Source organism: Alligator sinensis, unplaced genomic scaffold, assembly GCF_000455745.1.
Source record: "Alligator sinensis unplaced genomic scaffold, ASM45574v1 scaffold118_1, whole genome shotgun sequence".
Classification (NCBI taxonomy): Eukaryota; Metazoa; Chordata; order Crocodylia; family Alligatoridae; genus Alligator; species Alligator sinensis.
The window spans coordinates 85,505-90,966 of NW_005841850.1; the positions used below are offsets into that span (position 1 = coordinate 85,505).

Consider the following 5,462-nt stretch of genomic DNA (forward strand, 5'->3'; position numbering starts at 1 on the left):
GGGGGGGGGGGGGGGGGGCACACCATGGCAGTGAGCAGGGACTGCCCATAGCTGCCACGCACGGCGGTGGCCAATCTCAGGGGGGACATGTGCCCACCCATGTGTTGCCTATGACAGAAGCCAGGGCCTCCCAGAGAAGCTGCCTTGGGTCTGCCCCACTCCCTGCCTAGGCCCTGCAGCTGCATGTTCCAACCCCAGCTGGGCAGCATCCCCAGCCACAGCCCTGCCCAGTTCCCTCCCTATGGGGGCCTCAAACCCTGACCACACCCTGTCCTTCCTGCCACACTTCCCTGCAGGGACCTGCCCAGGCACATCCCTGGTCACGTCCAGATGCAGGTGTACATATGCACATGGTGCCCCTATCTGACTGCCCTCCTCCTGCTCCCTGCCGGGGGAACCCACTGTTTCCCATGTTTTTCTCCTCAGAACAAGAAAATCCTGATTTTTCTGCATTTTTCTATGGCAAATAGAAAACCTGGATCTCTGGTAATTTGGGGTTCCTGGGAATGGACACACAGCACTGCCACAAGCTCCTGCAAGGACCAACACAGGAATCTCTCAAGAACACCAAAAACCAGAAGAAAAAAAAAAACCAAAAAAAACCCCACATTTCTCACACATTCTGCTTTTAACCAATGAAAGACACTAACCACTCAGTCCGCGCCCTCCCCCTCCAACCCCCAAAGGGGCGGAACGGTCATCGATGACGGGCAGCACCGCACAGCAGCGCCGCCCGCCCGCCTCACGCTCAGGGAAGGGCGCCACGACTCGTCCTCGTGGCTAGCGAGACCGATCACTTTCGGACACACTTCTCTAGTCACCAACTATAGAAATGATCCCTGAAAGTATAGTCTTAACTTGGCAAGGCACCAGCTACGCCCCCCACCTCAGCTCCACATGCTCCACAGACACAGTGACACACCACTGCCCCACCAAGCACCAGCCCCAGCATCCACCTGCACCCCACAGCAGCACCACATGCCAGGCCAGCTGTGCTGTCACTGGGGTCCCGCAATCACCACAACCAAACATTGCTGACATGCCTTACCCAGGAACCCTGTCCCCTAATTAGCATAATCTCTCCTCCCAACCAACCAGAATCCCAGCCTGTCTTCCACATGCTCGGGCCGCTCAGTGGCTCCATGGCACCACCTGACAGTAACACAGTGCACCGTGGTGGAAGTGCAGCCCGTCCGCCCCGCAAACTGCCCAACATGACCCCAGTGCCCTGCACTCCCTGAAGCAACGATGGTAGGGCCCCCCATGGGCAGTTACAGGCTGCGTCAAAACAAAAGATTATTAATGTTTTAAGGGTTTTTCAGGGATCCTGGTTTTCTCTGATAAAAAATGCAAATTCTCTGATTAAAATCCCCAAAATCCATGTGCACAAACGTACCAGTTAAACACAATGCTTTACTGCTATATGTACAATTTGAATGCAGTTCGGAAGCCTACCAGTGCCTCAATCCCTGTAACAATAAATTCTAAATACTTCTACATTTTGGCATTTGATTTGCGGGTTTTTATCATGAAAAATTAGAGCTTACCCTACCCCCTTCACTCATGAGGATGCAGGTCCAGCTGCAGCTCTCCTCCCTGGCCACTAGTTTGTGGGGCTCAGCAGCCCTGATATGCCTTTGCCCTGCCCATGCCATTGCCCCTCACTCCCCACCCACAACCTCCCCAGCCCTGGTGGTCCCCTTTGCTTCCCCACCCACAGCCAACTGAGCCCTGATAGCACCACTTACTTGCCACTGACAACCCCCCTGCCTGCTCCCAGCTGTGCCAGAGGGGGCCCCCAGCTGCCAGGGCTATGGGTCCAAGGACCCAGGTCCACAGCTCCCTACCCTTGCAGCAGTACCCTAGCCCCAGCTGCTGCCTGTGGCAGAGTCCAACTTCCCCATGGGCAGCATGGCTGGTGCAGAGTCCATGGCTGGCAGGGCAGATGCGAGCTGCCCACTGTGGGCTCAGGCTCCCCAGCCTCTGGGGCCCAGCAGGCAGGACCTGGAGTGGCAGGGCAGAGCAGAGTGGGGTGAGGCAGGGCAGCAGGATGGAGAGCCCACACCCACCCCACGCACAAATCCCTCATGCCCCCCTGCGAGTGCGTGCAGTAATGGGGAGCCTCCCATAACTGGGGCAGTGAGCAGGGACTGCCCATAGCTGCCACGCACGGCGGTGGCCAATCTCAGGGGGGACATGTGCCCACCCATGTGTTGCCTATGACAGAAGCCAGGGCCTCCCAGAGAAGCTGCCTTGGGTCTGCCCCACTCCCTGCCTAGGCCCTGCAGCTGCATGTTCCAACCCCAGCTGGGCAGCATCCCCAGCCACAGCCCTGCCCAGTTCCCTCCCTATGGGGGCCTCAAACCCTGACCACACCCTGTCCTTCCTGCCACACTTCCCTGCAGGGACCTGCCCAGGCACATCCCTGGTCACGTCCAGATGCAGGTGTACATATGCACATGGTGCCCCTATCTGACTGCCCTCCTCCTGCTCCCTGCCGGGGGAACCCACTGTTTCCCATGTTTTTCTCCTCAGAACAAGAAAATCCTGATTTTTCTGCATTTTTCTATGGCAAATAGAAAACCTGGATCTCTGGTAATTTGGGGTTCCTGGGAATGGACACACAGCACTGCCACAAGCTCCTGCAAGGACCAACACAGGAATCTCTCAAGAACACCAAAAACCAGAAGAAAAAAAAAAACCAAAAAAAACCCCACATTTCTCACACATTCTGCTTTTAACCAATGAAAGACACTAACCACTCAGTCCGCGCCCTCCCCCTCCAACCCCCAAAGGGGCGGAACGGTCATCGATGACGGGCAGCACCGCACAGCAGCGCCGCCCGCCCGCCTCACGCTCAGGGAAGGGCGCCACGACTCGTCCTCGTGGCTAGCGAGACCGATCACTTTCGGACACACTTCTCTAGTCACCAACTATAGAAATGATCCCTGAAAGTATAGTCTTAACTTGGCAAGGCACCAGCTACGCCCCCCACCTCAGCTCCACATGCTCCACAGACACAGTGACACACCACTGCCCCACCAAGCACCAGCCCCAGCATCCACCTGCACCCCACAGCAGCACCACATGCCAGGCCAGCTGTGCTGTCACTGGGGTCCCGCAATCACCACAACCAAACATTGCTGACATGCCTTACCCAGGAACCCTGTCCCCTAATTAGCATAATCTCTCCTCCCAACCAACCAGAATCCCAGCCTGTCTTCCACATGCTCGGGCCGCTCAGTGGCTCCATGGCACCACCTGACAGTAACACAGTGCACCGTGGTGGAAGTGCAGCCCGTCCGCCCCGCAAACTGCCCAACATGACCCCAGTGCCCTGCACTCCCTGAAGCAACGATGGTAGGGCCCCCCATGGGCAGTTACAGGCTGCGTCAAAACAAAAGATTATTAATGTTTTAAGGGTTTTCTGCCCAGTTCCCTCCCTATGGGGGCCTCAAACCCTGACCACACCCTGTCCTTCCTGCCACACTTCCCTGCAGGGACCTGCCCAGGCACATCCCTGGTCACGTCCAGATGCAGGTGTACATATGCACATGGTGCCCCTATCTGACTGCCCTCCTCCTGCTCCCTGCCGGGGGAACCCACTGTTTCCCATGTTTTTCTCCTCAGAACAAGAAAATCCTGATTTTTCTGCATTTTTCTATGGCAAATAGAAAACCTGGATCTCTGGTAATTTGGGGTTCCTGGGAATGGACACACAGCACTGCCACAAGCTCCTGCAAGGACCAACACAGGAATCTCTCAAGAACACCAAAAACCAGAAGAAAAAAAAAAACCAAAAAAAAGGGTATGGAACCTCCCGAGGGCTACAAAGCTCTGGGAAGACTGTGTGCTCGACTTGGTGGGGGGGAGCTGTAGGCTGGGGTTAAAGCAGGGGTCTCCCCACCCACTCTTCTCCCTGTTGTGCTCTGTTCACTCTTTTCCCCTTCCCTTCTCTTCTCCCCCCACCTATTTCCAGCTCCTTGCTGCGCCCCCCACAAGCCCCTGACCTCCCTCAAGGGTAGAAACCCCGGATTAGAGCAGCCCCTGGGGAGGATGGTGCCCTGTGGGCAGCCACGAGCCTGCCCCAAGCACCTGGCAGTCATGAGCGGACCCGAGGTGGCCCCTGAACACCAGCCACCTCCCGGCTTTTCTTGTACGTCAAAGAGGGGTCACGACAGTCGGTTCAAGCAGGAACACAAGGTGTCACCATTTGGTGTCCTGGGAATGTGGGCCTCGCTGCCTCCAAAGCAGTGCAAGCTGGGAGCATAGCCAGGTTCACAAAGGGATTGGACATGTCCTTGGGAAATGGGGTAGGGGGGACACCAGGATGGTGGCCTTGGTTCAGGTGGCTTTGCTCTGCCTGGCAGGGGAGATGCCCGTCTTCCTGACCACAAAGACTTGGTGCAGTTGAGGGCATTGTGCTGCAGACTGAGACCCCCATCACAGTCTACTAGAGCCTCTGCTACTATATATATATATATATATATATAATCTGTAGCTGAGGCCAAATTAGCCAAAACTAATGCCAAATCCAAGAGTCCAGAACCATAAATGGCCCTATTACTGGCAAACATCCTCCACCTGCACCTGGGCCTCAGATGTTTCCAAAACTTTTGTTGGGCATCCTACTTGCAGGCTCAAGCCCAGAGGCTTGGGGTTCAGATGCCCCGGAGTTTTGTTTGCCCTCAGCTGTGAGGCCCTTGGAGTAAGCAAGGGAGGAGACTACCATTTCCATAAAGGGGGCTTAAATCCACTGCACCTCAGCGGGGACTGAACCATGCCAGCCTCTGCTACACATTTGATGGCAGTGGGGGAGCTGCTCAATCTCCTGCAGCCTTTGTGCTCGGGGCAAGAGAGACGAGGGGCCCTGTGAACCCCAAAGGCTCCAGGCTTTGGATTTGGGAGCATCCAAAACCCAAGACGGATGAAGACCTAAACCACTGAGCTGTGCTCAGCCCATGCCATTCAGAACTGACAGGGCTCATTTGGCTGGAGACATGCCATTAAAAAAAATAGGAGGAAAGCAGCATCCATCACTAGTAAGCAGGGGAGTGCTGAATCACAGCTTCCCAGCCCTCAAATGCTGGAGGCTGTAAGGGACGGAGGAACAAGGAGGGGTAAAAACCCTGGTCAGCTCCAGTCACTCCCTGCCTGACACTGGAGAAGTAGGGTAGGGCCGAACCTAGGAGCAGACGAGACTGCGCAAGAGCCACTAGAGCGCCCCCGCAGGGAGCCGAGGCTGCTGCACTTCCGGGCCTCCACATGGGCCGGCTGCGAAGGGAGAGCCACGTGCCCGGGGCGGGGCGCGCCCGGCCGGAGGAGGAGGCGGCCCCGGGGTCCACGTGGGTGGCGCCGCGCAGGAAGCCGGGCCCGGGGGCCGGGCCATGCAGCGGGACGTGGGCAGCCTGCCCCTGGCTCCCGCGCTGCGGGCGCGGCTCGCGGGGGCGCGGGGCGGCGCC

At 57.2% G+C, this 5,462-nt stretch overlaps 2 non-coding genes across 2 annotated transcripts; both read right to left on the reverse strand.

Moving 5' to 3' along the window:
• Nucleotides 1–648: 648 nt before the first annotated feature.
• LOC112551231 lies at nt 649–855 on the reverse strand. The gene has a single exon (XR_003095458.1). It is a non-coding gene; the product is annotated as a small nucleolar RNA U3 (small nucleolar RNA).
• A 1,902-nt stretch (nt 856–2,757) lies between these two features.
• Nucleotides 2,758–2,964, reverse strand: LOC112551232. The gene has a single exon (XR_003095459.1). It is a non-coding gene; the product is annotated as a small nucleolar RNA U3 (small nucleolar RNA).
• Between the last annotated feature and the right edge of the window lie 2,498 nt (nt 2,965–5,462).